The 15,940-nt window shown below is 34.2% G+C and overlaps 1 pseudogene; it reads right to left on the reverse strand.

The window, feature by feature from the left end:
* Window positions 1–1,425: 1,425 nt before the first annotated feature.
* LOC100687210 lies at window positions 1,426–11,914 on the reverse strand (annotated as a pseudogene).
* Between the last annotated feature and the right edge of the window lie 4,026 nt (window positions 11,915–15,940).

Raw genomic sequence — 15,940 nt, forward strand, 5'->3', positions numbered from 1 at the left:
TCCATCACCACAAAATCATCCTCTTGCCTTTTCTATTCAATTTGGCACTTCCTTCTAAACTATTATTGTCCTAATTCCTATCGCTATAGTTCTCTTCTCGGACTTCAAGTAAATGAAATCCTATAGGATATAATTATTTATGTATGGCTTCTTTTGTTCAAAATTGTGAAATTGTGTAGTGTTTTTAAAGCTATTTATTTATTTATTTATTTATTTATTTATTTATTTATTTAGCACCCAAGCAGGGGGAGGTGCAGAGGGAAAGGGAGAGAGAGAAAGAACCTCAAGCAGTCTTCCCGCTGAGTGCAGAGCCCGACATAGGGCTCCACCCAGGGCTTAGTGTGGGCCTAGATGTTAGGACCTTAGATTATGACCTGAGCTGAAATCAAGATTCAGGCAGTTAAGTAACTGGGCTACCCAGGAACCCCCCATATTGTGTGTTTACCACTGCATTTATGATTCATCATGACATGGCATGTATCAGTACTGTTGATTTACTTTTTATTGTCAAGAAGTATTCCACTGCATGAGTATACCACAAGTTGTTTATTCCATTCTCTCCTATTGATGAGCATTTGAGTTGTTTCAAATCAGGGGCTATTTTGATGAAGCTGTGATAAACATTTTTATAGATCTTTTTGTGGACCTATGTTTTTATTTATCTTGCATAAATACTTAAAATAGAATTCCTGGGCTGTGGGGTAAAACAGTTATGTTCAACTTTATAAGAAATTGCAAAACATTGATTCAACGTACTTGTACAATTTTACATTCCCACTAGCATATATGACAGTTACAGTTGCTCCACAACTTTGCCAACAATTATTATTGTCACTCTTAACAGTTTTCCCTTACAGTGGATGTAAAATTGTACATATTCATGCTTTTAATTTATTTTTTATTGAATTACAGTTGATATATCACTGCGGTTTTCATTAATATTTCTCTGGTGACTAGCATAGAGACTTTTTGTACATATTTGTGCTTACTGGTCATTCTTTTTAAAAAACTTTTAATATTTATTTAATAGATTGCCAACTTTGTCTCCCCCACACACACACTTGGAATTTCATCTTATTTCCATGTTGAGTAATGAAACAATGACAAAACTAATAAGAATACAGTACTTCAAAAAGAGAAACTAACAGAGCTCACTTTCTTTTAACAGGCAAAATATAAATATATGCACTTTAGAATGCACACCAGTTTAGTTACTAAAAAATTCAAATGACATCTTGAAGTATGTAGACAAATCCAGGGTGTGTAAGAAGAGCTGAGACACTATGCAACTGTTAGAGGGCTCTTGGCACTGCATCTCTTGGACACTAGCTGAATCCTGACATGGGGGAAGATTTTAGCTAATGCTATATGGAGATACGGAAAGTATTAGGTTAACTTAGGGCTGTAGGAACCAAACACAGAATACTAAACACTGAGGAAAGCATCCACCCCAGGAAGTACTTTACTTTCCAAGAGCTCTAAACTGGCATCGCTCCCAGGGCTCACATGGCGGACATTATCCTCTGTGTTCCATTTGGCACAGCAAGTGGCAGTGTCTTTGCGACTTATGATGGTGATGCAGCCCCTTCAAGTGGCTTTCACCACCTTATCAATGAGGGTTTTGTTTCCTTGGTCAACAGCTTCCCAAACATGTCCACAAGTCCATTCCACATAATCTGCTTATTTAAGCAACTGCTTCAGTATTTCTTGCTATTCTTGGGACTATAGTACAAGTTCCATCCAGTATTTCTTGCTATTCTCGGGACTATAGTACAAGTCCATCCAGCCATCTGGACAGTGGCTTGTCCAGTCTTGGCATTCTCATCAAACTTGTCAGCAGTGACTAAGTCAATAGGTAAGGTAATCCTCATATCATTCTTCTTTGACAATTTTGGCTCTGTCTTCACCAATTACCAGGTTGTTGAGCACCTTAAAGAAAGCAAAAGCCACTCCACCACCAATAATCACCTCATTGACTTTGTCCAGCACATTATCTATTAGCTGAATCTTGTCTGAAAACTTAGGTCCACCTGGATGGCCAGGAAAGGCTGTTCTGAGCTCTCTGGTATTGACAAAGGAGTTCAGTTCCTTTATCAAGAAACCTACAGCTTTCTGTGGCCAACTGATTCCCACCATGGAGCTGTGGGTTTGGTGAGCAGTGCCGAAAGCATCATTTCCACAGACATCCTCTTCCTTGGAAAGTGAAGCTTGGAAGGCTTCTATTTTGGCTCAGTCTTAACCTTATTCTCATAATTATCTCTTTCCTTCCCTTCTTCCACCACATGAAAGCAAAGGTTCTCCAGCCAGATGACAGACCCAGCAGCTGGGTCAGCACAAACTTTCTTCACTTCCAGACCCATACAAAATATTCTTGCTCAGCAGAGATTTGAATTCTACGGCAACTGCTCCAAAGAGAACCTGTCAGGTATAGGGGCACTATCAGGCCAGCCTAGATGACTCATAAGAACAATTGACTTGGCTCTATCGTTCAAGCAGAATGTGTTGCTTTGGATGGCAGCCTTGATTCTCTGGTTGTTTGTTATCTGGTTGTTCTCATAGAAACACTGAAGTCTACTCTTATGATGACCTACTTCCCCTTCATGTCCAGTTTGTCCAGAGGCAGCTTGTTAGAAAGAAATGTCTTGGCAATACAGTGGTGGTGAGGCTTAGATTTTAAACAACAGCATTATTGGCTATTCTTGTATCTCCTTTTGCAAAGTATCTTTTCAAAAGTTTTACCCTTTTTATTGGGTTATTTATAAGATTGACTTGTGAAGTTCTTGATATATTCTAGATAAAAGCCATTTTTCAGATTTATGCATTTTGTAAATATTTTGTTTAATTTATGGATTTCTTGATGATTTCTTTTGAAAGAAGTTTTTAATATTGATGAAGTGCAAATTATCAATTTTTATAATGACTGGTGGTTTTTTGTTGGGTTAAAAAAAATCTTTGCCTACTAAGGTGACAAAGACAATTTCCTATGTTTTTCTCTAGAAGATTTATGGCAGAAGATTTTATATTTAGGCTTTTGATACATCTTGAAGTAATTTAACTTTGGTGTATGGAGTGACCTACAGAATTGACCCAGCACTTTTTGTTTAAGGGGACTTCATTTCTACTGAGTGGATTTAATTTAGCATCTTCGCTGAAAATAAGTTGTCTCTCTAGGTACTTCCATCTGTGTCTATACCTAAATTTAGACTCTCTCTTTTGTTCTACTGATATATTTGTCTCATTCTTTATACCAATGCCACAGTCTTAATTAATGTAACTTTATAATGGTTCTTAAAAGAAGGAATGTATGTTTTTCTATTTTGTTCATTGTAAAAATCTCCTTGTAATTCCATTTTAATTTTAGAATAGTTCATGAATTTCCTCAAAAAATCCTTCTGAGATTTTGACTGGGATTGAATTGAATCTGTAGAGGTCTGATTGCTTTTAAGGTTTACTATTTAACTTTTGTTTTCACTAATTGAACTATGACATATCACAGTATATTTCTTTTTGTATCTATGTTGCCTGAGTTTTACAGAACTTCCTCAATCTTAGCCTTGAATCCTCTAATTAGTTTTTTAAAAAATCTCGGTTACAATCTTCACAACTATTGCTTTTGCCTGATTAACTCTTCCGATTTTAAGACTTCAATTACATTAGACATTTATACTATATTCTAATTGTCTGTTATAGTCTCAGGTTTTCCATATTTCTGGAGCTTCTTGTTTCAGTTTGGACATTTTCATTTGACCTATCTTCCAACTCACCTATTCTTTCTTCAGCTACATCTAATTGATGATTAAACTCAACCACAGATTAATAAGATCTCAAATAGTGAAATATTAACTTCGATTATTTTAAGTTCTAGAATTTCCAAATTCCAAATATTCCCATCATCTGCTAAAATTTCCATCTTGTCACTTAATTTCTGATAATATTAATTTAAAAGTTATGTACTGTAACTCTAACATGTGGTTATTCTCTTGATAAATATCAGTTGCCTGCTTTTTCTCTTGTGTTTTGGCCAATTCTGAACTTTTTGTGCCTGATTACTTTGTATTGCTTATCAACATTCTATATTATTAAATAGCAAATTTATATCAATCAGTTGAAGCATTAGAGAATGCTTTCTTCTTCCAGAGAGGAATTATTTTTGTTATTGTTGAGCAGCTGGGTGCATCACCATAATACACTCAGGAATTGAGGTGATTTTAAACTGGGCGTCAATTATGAGAACTGGTCTAGTTTACATTCACTGTTACATGTAGAATGTAACACCTTTAGGTATCAACTTAAAACTCAAGTATTTATAAGAACACTTAGCTCCACACTTTTCCCAGCTATATGAAAGTGTCAATGTTTTGCTCAGTGTCTTATCCTCTTATCAATGCTTTAGCATTTATCATTATTTTTAATGGGAAAAGTAGCTCTAGACCCTGAAATTTTCTTCCTTGGTTCTTGGTTCTCTCAGTTGTGCATTGGTAGTCTTTTTACATTGGTAGGTTTTTTTGTGTGTCTTAAAATAGACATTTAAAAACATATTTTCCTAGCTTATTTAGTTGTTCTTAGCAAAAAGACTGTTCTTAAGTGTCCTAGTTAGTCATTGCTAGAAAAAGAATTTCTTTATCATCTCTCTAAAGTATTTTTACAAGTTACTGAACCAGCTTTAAAAATATATATTAAAATATAAGTCTTTCTGATACATTTAGAAGAGGCAAGGTTTTCCTTATTTAGATTCAGTTCATTTACATCTGGAATCTTTAATTGGGATATGTCAATTTTTAATTGGTAATTATGGGCACTGCTTAATGATAAGGAACATGTAACTCATAAGTGTAACTTACTGGGAATAAAAGAGTATTTTATGATTAAATGACATTTGGGTTTACCTTTGAAATGCATACACACAAAGTATACCCAAACCCACATAACAAAGACTTAAAAAACTGAACTGAAATTTAAACCACTCCCCATAAAAGACAATAAAGATCCTATAGCTTGAACATAACTGGACTAATTTTCTCCTGGGACAAAACCACCCACATCCACAAGACGATTATAATAGCAAACAGAATCTATACAAAATAACATGAACAGTGACTAGCATAAAACCCAAAATTAATTGACATGGAAAGACCTAAGAAATGTGACCCTCTTTCTTTCTTTGAGAAAAAAAGTGTGTGCAAGTGGAATGGAAGAGAAAGGGAGAGAGAGAATCAGAAGCAGGTTCCATGCCTGGTGTGGAACCTGATGCAGGGCTTGATGACATGAGCTGAAATCAAGACCTGGATCCTTAACCAACTGGCACCCAAAAATGTACCCATTTTTAAAAAAGACAACAGATGCAAAGCCTCAGATGACCCAGAATTTGGAACTATCATGACAAAGACTTAATACTAACTACTACTATGTGTTAGAACTTTCATAACAAATACACATAGAATAAATACAGAGATAGGAAATATCAGCACAGAAATAAAAATATTTTTAAAAAATGAAGTTTTAAAACTTAAAAGTACACTATCCTAAATAAAAGATTTACTAGATGGGCTTGATAACAGAATATACATAACAGAGAATGGTGTCTGCAAACTCAAAGATAGATGAATAAAAATTGTTCAAACCCAAGAAAACAGGAAATAAAAGATGATTTAAAAATTAAACAAGAAAAAAAATTAAACAAGAATTAGGTACAAATGAAACCACAATAAAATACCTAAAGTAAGTGGATTTCTTGGATTTCCTGAAGGAGAAGATAAAAAGATGAGGGCACAAATGGATTTAAAAAGAAACATTTGCAAATATCCTAAATTTGATGGAAAACATAAATTTATAGAATCTAGAAGATCACTAAATTCTAAATAGGATAAATTCTAAGAAAATCATGTGTAGACACATAATAACCAAATAGCAAAATCCAAAGATATCTCAAAAACTAAAGACATTACATGAAGAGGGATAATAATTTGAAAACTATGGATTTCTGATCAAAATTTACCTAGAGTAGTCAGTATATAGACATTGGTAAGGTACTGACATGAAAAACAGACTATATATATATCCAACACAAATATCCTTCAAGAATAAAGATAAATAAAAGAATCAAGGAATCAATCTCAAATCAAGGAACAATGAAAACAATTTATCATCAGCCAATCTAAATTACAGGAAAAAAAATAAAGTTCTTCAGGATGAAGGAAAATGATACTGGAAGGACTACTGAATCTTTAGGAATGAATGAAAAGATTGAGATAATTATAAAAAATGTTTTTTAAAAATGTAACTGATTGATTTTGATAGCTAGATACAAATATCAAGGTCTTAAATTAGATATTTGCCCCTGATTATTGAGATTGATCAAATGTGTTGTGTCACTTGGATGCTTCCTTTTAGAACAAAAGTACTCATTTCTCCACATGCCAGGACTTGTTGGCTACTAAAGGCTCACAAGTGAGACCTACTCAAGAAATGCCCTCATTAAAGAGAGCTTCCTCATCCACTTTGTGACTCTTTCCCAGGGTCCAACCTCATTCAATGAGCTCTATATTTGGGTATAAAAGCCCATCTGCTTTGTCTCAATTTGGAACAACCCTGAAACGTCATTGCAGTCCCTCAGCTCTCCACAAAATCAGCTGATAGTCGTTTTTTGTTTTTTGTTTTTAAAAAAAATTTTTTTTTATTTATTATGATAGTCACAGAGAGAGAGAGAGAGAGAGAGAGAGAGAGAATGAGGCAGAGACACAGGCAGAGGAAGAAGCAGGCTCCATGCACCGGGAGCCTGATGTGGGATTCGATCCCGGGTCTCCAGGATCGCGCCCTGGGCCAAAGGCAGGCGCCAAATCGCTGCGCCACCCAGGGATCCCTGATAGTCTTTGTTTTAATCACACTACAGTTCAAATTTTTTCAGTCTGCATGATCTTATTTCATTACTCCTTGTAGACGTGATTTCAAAGGGCCCTCTCCAACAAACTTAGTGCATGCAAATCTGCTTCCAGTCTGTTTCCTGGGTAACCTGACCTAAAAGAGTTTAACATATACAGAACCCTTGTAAAGATGAATCCTTTGGAAAAAAATGAAAGATGAGGGGGTGAGGAAAGAACAAACATCACAGTAATTTTCACTTGGAGATAATTATTTAGATTGTTTTTCTCAGTATGATTGGCTAAATAAAACACATTCATGGAAATCCTCTGAAAGGCAAATGATAGTGTGGAGACTTGCTTTCTATCTAAACTCCATCAACTCTAAGATCTTGTATGGTTTCAATCTACCACTGGTCTCAATGCCGAAGATAAAATAAATAGAACACTATTAGAAAGTGAAAAAAAATGAGAAAATGCTCTCTTGGGCCATAAAGAGTGTAGAGAAAAAGATGCTGAGTTATCATAAGGAGCAATAGCTATTGACTGGCATTCACAGCAAACAGACCAAATCTTCTTTTATAGGCAATGACAGATTCATCCTGAAAAAAATCTCAAATTCTTTCCTTAGGTCAAGCCATTAAAAAAAATCACATAAACACTCTCAATCACTGTAAAATGTTGAGGATTAAAGATATTTTGGTTGAGATTTTTGCTTATCCTATTTCTACTGGTTGAAAAAAATTCCAGTCATTCATAACAATTCCTTTCATTATGGAACTAGGTACACTATTGCATATTGTATCTCATTTATATTTTGTTATTAACCACACAGTATATTATTGTAGAATTATTGAAAAATACTTTGATGCCTGCGTGGCTCAGTCAGTTAAGCATCCAACTCTTGATTTTGGCTCAGTTCATGATCTCAGGGTGGTGAGATCAAGCTCCACTGGAGCTCCACTGGACGTGGAGCCTGCTTACCATTCTCTCTCTCCCTCTGCCCCTCTCCACCCACTCTCATCTCTCTCTCTCTTAAAAACAAACAGAAGAAGCAGAAATTGGATAACAGATTATAAGTAATCCAGACAGACATTGCAGGATTCATGCTTTATGTTGCCTTTCTAATATTCCTTCCTCCCAAAGAACATACTATTTCTCCTCCAGGAACCTCCAGACCCTCTCTCCCCAAGTGAAATATACACATGCATATGACTTACCCTATCCTTTACTTTAAAAAAGTAAGGTAGTTGTCTCAGGCCTAAATAATCAAATCCCAAAATGATTGGTTCAGTAATAGTACCTGCATCACGACAGGCCAATAAATGTTGGGGTATTGTAAACAGAAATTAAGGAAGATTTCTTTATTTTTTCTAGCTGAGAATGCTAAGATGGTAGGAAATGTTCTTACATATGGCCATCTTGGCCACCATATGTGGTGGTCCTTCCTGAAACTAAAACTAACACAAATAAAGCAAAATAAAGCTAAAGCCTTAGAGTTCATGACCTCTAAGCCTTTGAATTCGGTTGTATCTGAATATCTTTTGAACTTTTCTGTTTGTGTTAAATAGTCCCTTTCTTCTTAAGCATACTTGAATTTTGTTTGCATTACTTACAACTGAAAGAGCTTCAATAATATATAACTGTTCATAATGGTGATTATTTTCTCCTGGCTATATTTAAACAAATGTACACAGTTTAATAGATAATAGGAAGACAACAAAATTGAGAAATATTTCATTTTCTCTACATAAAACTATCAAGTATAGCAGGTAAGGTAAATATTATTAATCATATCTTACAGACAAATCAGAGAACAAGGGACAAAATCAGATTTTGAACTGGAACTCATGTCTTGTTAACATTTGGTATTTTATGTGTTATATATATGTATGTATTTATGTATATATGTATATATTTATATTTACATATATAAATATATAAATGACACGACATTGTCCTTCAACTTTCTCATCATCTTAATAAACTATTTCCTAGATATTAATAAAAATTACTTACCATGTGAGAGTGAAAATGAAGGAAGAAATTATGAGCTTATAAAGACTTTATCAATCCCCAAAATTAGAAATCTAGAAAATAATGATATTGAAAAGGGAACCAGGATCTGTGAGAGTTTGGATAAAGGTTTGAAAGCATCCATTCCTTCATTCAACATATGTGTCTCATGCCTTCTTGGTTCAGGGCCTTGTCAGAATACTGGGAATTCACTGTGATCAGGCCCTATCTGGCCTCTGCCCTCATGGCATTACAGAAAGAGACAAAACACATCCAAGTGTGTACACAAATTCCAACTCTGGCATGTATACTGTATGGGAGATATTTTGGTGCAAATGAGTTCATAAGATGATTTGATGTAACGAGGAGAATTAAGGAATGCCTTTGAGGGTAATGATGCTTAAACTGAGATCCTGAGCATTAACCAGCTTAAAAGGGAGAGAAAAGTGGTGGCTTAGCAGTTGAGCATCTGCCTTCGGTTCAGGGTGTGATCCTGGGATCCAGAATTGAGTCCTACATTGGACTCTTTGCAGGAAGCCTGCTTCCCCCTCTGCCTGTGTCTCTGCCTCTCCCTCTCCTTCCCCCTGTTCGTGCTCTCCCACTCTCTCTCTAACAAATAACATCTTAAAAAAAAAAAAAAGCACACATAGAGAAAGAGATTGTTGCAGAAGAATATAAATTAATTAACAATCTTTTCTTTGCAATATGTAGCCTAACTTTCTCTTGCTTCAATTTAAGCTATTTTAAGACAATACTTTTTCTGTGCTAATCTTTCCTAGAACTGTACAATTTAGATGCGGAAGAGATCTTAAAAATATTCTAAAATAACACTTCACTTTTAAGGATGGAGAAACTAACCCCTGTCCCCCATTGTGATTTGTACAAGGGCACCCAGTGAAAACAGCACAAGTGATTAGTTATTTTTCAAAAAAACAATTTTTGCCAAACTAAATCCCAATTTCTATATCTAACCATTATCTTGTCAATCTTTTAATCCTTTCATTGACTCTCCACTTTTCCTATATCTTTGTTAAGCTGTAGAGCTCAAAGTGTGTCACACAGTTCCTAATGACAGCATACCGAAATAAAACACAGTGGGTTAGATTCCTGCAGTTTTTCACATTATCCCTAAAATATTTGTGCCTGAATGTTGAGTTTCTATCTGAATAACCTTATAAATTTTACACCAATATGTAAAATTTTCTGTCATAATGCAACTATAATTGATTTTGTACATTGAGATATAGGTTTTTCAAAAAATCTATTTTTATTAAGAAAAACAGTCCAAACAGTTCTTTTGAAAAGAGACCATAGATAAGAAAGCAACAAAGAATGATATTTGTTACTAGAGTGCAAAGCATCTGTTATTAAAGTAATTGTTGAAATATCTGTTTTGCTATTAGTTAATTATTTCACAATAAATTGCCTAATAATTAATAGATTTATTGAGAGCCTCAGAATTCACATTGGTTGTAAATTTATTCAAACATTTTCTCTTGCTCTTTTTTTTAACGATATATTTATTTATTTTAGAGAGTGGCAGGGGGGGCAAGGCAGGGAGAGAGGGAGACATTCCCAAACAGACTCTGTACTGAGCACAGAGCCAGACGTAGGGCTTGATCCCATGACTTTGAGATCATGACCTATCATGGCACCTGGGTGGCTTAGCAGTTGAGCATCTGCCTTCGGCTCAGGGCATGATACCAGGATCCAGAATTTAGTCCCACATCGGGCTCCTTGCAGGGAGCCTGCTTCTCCCTCTGCTTGTGTCTCTGCCTCTCAGTCTCTCTGTGTCTCTCATGAATAAATAAATAAAATCTTTTAAAAAGAGAGAGAGAGACAGAGAGAGAGAGACAGAGAGAGGGAGAGATATCATGACCTGAGCCAAAACCAAGAGTTGGCCACTTAACCAGTTATATCACCAAAGTACCCCTTCTCTTGCTCTTAAATCCTTTTCAGAATCAGTTATAAAGCTTAAATCTGTCTTGATTTTTATCTATCATCTTTCCTTTATTCTTTTTTGGTAATGAAATGGATTAAAAATTCTGAGCCATCTCAGAACCATCTTTCATCTATCATGAAAAATTATATCCAGAAAAATATTGCTTTTGAATAAAGTATCACATTAAAGATAAAGTAACAAAAAAAGCAAGCAATTGCTTCTTCATTATTGTACATCAATTAATATATTTATTGTAATATAGGCATATAATAAAATTAGTGTATAAAAATATATAATGAAAAGCAATCACCTTCCCATTTCCTTTATTTTGTCATTATTTTAATTTTTATTCTTTTGTAACTTTAACAATATTTTTACAGCTCTATTTCTTGTGCCATAACCCCCAGTAAATGACAGTTCTGTCAAGTTAAATCCTTATTTTTCATCTTCTCCCACTAATTTTCACCTCTTACCTTTTCTCAAGTGTCTGTTTGTATATTTTAAGGTTAAAGCTAACATTACATTGTATATTCATAATCTTTACCTGAGCTTTTGTATAGATTTATTAATAAAGTTTAAAACTAACAACCTGTATCAACATTATTATGAGTGTCTTAAGTTCATGTAAGTATTTGTCAGATTGAGACCTTTCTAAACTACTGATCCAATATTATGATCCCCAAGTAGCTCTAAGGACAATATTCCTAGGTAAACATAACTGCTTTTTTTATACTCCTTTACTTCAAACCATTACATGCATCAGTTTGCTTCCTATTTCCTTGGATAATGATTTTCCTTATACAAAATTTGATTTTGCCTGACCACTCTAATTGCTTTTCCTTTTTCTTCTTGACCAAAAACCAAAATAACTACAAGCTTCACCATAGCTCCAATCTATCATATATATTGACAAAAATATCATATATTGTATAAGGTCTTTTTCTGCAAATACATAAATTCCAAAGTGCTATAATCTGCTCCAATTTAAGATCAGAGTCACTTGGTAAAAGATTATTACCCTAGAATTTCTCAGCTCTCCTACATCACATCGACATGTTCTAAATCTCATAAACTTGGTTTCCTTGGCTGTCTTCTTCATTTTTCTAGTGTATTTCAAGAAAATCCTATGATACACAAATGGTAAATGATAAGAGTTTTGAATATTTTAAATATCCCAACCTACTGATATTTTGGGTGGGTATAGAATTCTAGATTTGATATAATTTTTTTTCCTCAGGACTTTAAAGACATTGCTTCATTAACTTTTATCATTTCATGTTCTGATACCTGTCTACTTTACTTTGTACATATTCCATCTTGTCCTTTGGTATTTTTAACTTAATAGTTTTAGGATTTTTTTAATCAGTGTTATTACATGTGACTTAGCGTAGCTCTTTCCACATTCATCAATGAATCCTTTCATTTTAAAGACATAATTCTCTTCCTCTCTGGAAGATTTTCTTGTGCAATTTCTTTGATGATTTTCTATATTCTTAACTTTCTCTAGGGCCATAATTCAAATGATGAATGTCCTATAATATTTCTCCATTTCCTCCCAAATGAATACCTATGCTCAAATCCTTGTTTCAAGTTCTGGTTCCAGAGGAAACCAAATCAAGGCACCAGGTAACATGAAAACAGACTTTAAACTGCCTCATACATTAAAGTATTAAATAAAATTAGCCTTTTGGGGAACTGAGAATGAAGTTATATATCTGCATGTTGAAGTAATGATTTAATTTCAGTTTTCACCTGAAACTGTACAGTTTCTTTCACATTTCTGAAAAGTGATTATCAGAAATCAATGGAAGAAAATGAAAACAGCTGTACTACTTTTTTAAATAAAAAAATAAGAAATCAATCTATATTTTTCAGAGTTGTTAAGAAGTTCTGGGTTCTGGGTAAAGGTAGAGGACTGCAAATATAACATAATTTCCATTCTCTAAGCACAAAAATATGAGCTACCACTCTCTCGAAAAAAAGAAATAATAACAAAACAAAACCAAAAAATACAAACAAGTAAAAGAGGATAACCTAACAGAATTTGCTTGAACAACTTGTATACAAGGAAATTAAAAAAAAACCACAGAAGAGTCTTTAGAAGATAATATTGGTGATAAACCCCTTGATTCCTAACACTATTCTCATGCGTTAGCCCCTTTACTAATTAGTTAATAAAATATCATGACTACTCACTATAAATGCTTTCCAAAATTTGGAATGAAGCAACTGAGTAGACATCCATTTTATCTGTTCTTTTTGTGTGGAGAAGTAATGGAATCTACAGGTAAACCCAAGGAAGATAACAAAGGGAATAACTTAATTAACTAAAGACTCCAGGGCTACATATCAGAGGTGAAAAGATTCCAAAGCCTATGTTTTCCATGAAAAAAAAATCCAATTAGAGAGGCTGAAATCTGCTTCAGGACTTCTGCTTCCAAAACTTCTTTTGAGCTCTCCTGACTCCCCTCACCTTCACACCCTTTACCCTACCATTCCTTCTTGATCTGCAGGAATGTGGTTAAGATATACAATCACCAACTCTCATCTCTAGCTTGGAGGGGAAGACAAATTAGACACTAGAGGAGAGAAGTCAAGATCCATTCACTCTAAGAGCAAAAGAGTTAATGGGCAGGATATCGTCAGCAGAATCAAGATGAAAGAAAGGCAGTAATAATGCAGATATAATTCAAAGGACAGAAAGCATGAAGAAAAAAAGAAGGCAGAAAGGAAGGAGCAATGGAGAAATTTAAAAAGGAGGGGAAGAAGGATGTAATAGGAAAATAAATAATCAGATTCAGAAAAGATTAAAATCTCAAATAGAATGAAATTCCTCATAATTGCTTCACAAAAGAGGACAAATTAGTAAGAATATGAATTTAACAAAACAGCATATAACAATAAATAAATGACAGTAGGAGATGAAAATCACAAACAAACACTGCAGGGCAAAGGGGTGTCATCATTACAATGTTAGACAATAAATTTAAAAATAGGAAGGAGCAGGATGCCTGGGTAGTTCAGCAGTGGAGCATCTGCCTTCAGCTCAGGGCACGATCCCAGAGTCGTGGGATCGAGTCCCACATCAGGCTATCTGTGGGGAGCCTGCCTCTCCCTCTGCCTAAGTCTTTGCCTCTCTCTCTCTGTGTCTTTCATGAATAAATAAATAAAATCTTTTTAAAAATAGGAAGGATCCAAATAGAAGAAGAACTAAATCATGATATAAAAGGAATAATTAAGGTAAGCAAAGTGAATACAAGTGAAAAAGTCAAAAGAATTTAATTTATCATGACATTATTTCATAGAAAGCTAAAGAAGCTGGCAAAGGAGATGGAATTATGTAAGAATTCTTTTTTCTTTCAATAAGGAAAAACTATAAATTTAATAATCTTTCATGTTTCAAAGTTGATGCAGATACTTCACTTTTAGAAAGAGCTTAGTATCCCAAAGATGGAAAAAAAAAAAAAAAAGAACTCTTTAAGCACCCAGAAAGGAAAACAAACTAACCTAACTAACTAATAGAGAAAAACCAGGCTGGCTGTCTATGGACATACCTGTGGCAAGATTCGATGTCCGAAGATAATAGAGCAACATCTACAAATGTCTGAGTGAAAGCAAATATAAACCAAGAATATTATCAACACTGTAAATGTCATTCAGTTATTTGAAACAAAAACAGATGGTTGTGGGTGGAAAGGAGACCTGTGAGAATATCTGTCTTTACTGTTCATGATAGGGAAACATGAGATAAAGAATAGAATCCAACTACTAATGCATTTTATAATCTCTTTTTTCAACCTAAAGGATCATTTATTAATATTTCTTGCAGTGGAAAAATATTTATTTGAAGTTCATTTATTTACTCAATTTTGAGGTTCTCATCTGCTATTAAATTTTTATTTTCAAATTACTACTCCAAAATTAAAAGTAGCTGTAATTATGTGACCTCTTTATGCCTATTATTCTCTTTACCTCTCTACTACATGTAAAATATGAAATGATAGTCACCTAATGTTCATAGCAGTGGGTTGGGTTTATAGTGTATTTTATTGTTATTGTTTTCATTTTCATCTTGCAATTAATCACTGTGTAATTGTTTAATTATTTAATTGGTTACACTGTGCAGGTATAATTTTAATAAAATCAGTAGAGTGGTAAGTTGAGATAGAGAGAGGAGCAAAAAAAGGAGGAGGAAAACAAGCAGAGTAAAGAAAGCAAATAGGCTAAGATTTCCACAGGAAGGGAAAATATGGATCAGTGTTATTTTGCTATATATTTGCTATATATATATTTGTATTTTTCTGAACTGTGTAAATATTCAGAAGTAGTTTTTTAAGTGAAATCAACATTTTATGAAACTCTGTGTTCACAGCTAATTATTCCTACAATTAAGCTTCTAAGAAGTTTAAGAAATAGCCAAATGTTTCTAACATACTGTGTAAGAGTCATTAAGCTAACCCGCAACCCGAAAGGGATTAAGGGGAAGAAAAGGAGGGAAAGATGTTTTCTCCCCACTTTCTCATCACAAAATGTATTAAGGACTGATTATATATTTATGAAATAGCAAATTCCAATGTCAGAGAGATGTCAGTCTTCTCATCTACCCAGACTGATTCCAGTTTGCCCTCACATCAGCTATGACATGGAATTGAATCCTCTCCCTGGTTTCAACAAGAATTCTGAACATATTAATTTATTTTGATAAATTTTATGGCCTTTACTAAAATTTTATGGTTACTAGGTGTGTTCAGGTCACAATTGTAACATATTTTACTCAAAAAGTATCTTTTCAACTTTTTTTAAAAGATTTTTTTAAAAAGACTTTATTTATTTATTCATGAGAGAGAGAGAGAGAGAGGCAGAGACATAGGCAGCTCCATGCAGGGAGCCTGATGTGGGACTCCATCCCAGATCCTGGGATTATGCCCTGGACCGAAGGCAGGTGCTCAACCGCTGAGCCACCCAAGCGTCCTGTAACTTTTTGTTCCCTTAAGTTCCTTCATTGTATGTTTTGGGCTGTGAATTGATTTATTCTTTTTTTTTTTTTTTTTTTTTTTTTTTTTGAGAGAGAGAAAGAGGGCATGAGAGCACATGGAGAGGGGTTGGGGAGGGAAGGGAGAGGGGA

Source organism: Canis lupus, chromosome 20 (genome assembly GCF_011100685.1).
Source record: "Canis lupus familiaris isolate Mischka breed German Shepherd chromosome 20, alternate assembly UU_Cfam_GSD_1.0, whole genome shotgun sequence".
In the NCBI taxonomy this organism is placed as follows: Eukaryota; Metazoa; Chordata; class Mammalia; order Carnivora; family Canidae; genus Canis; species Canis lupus.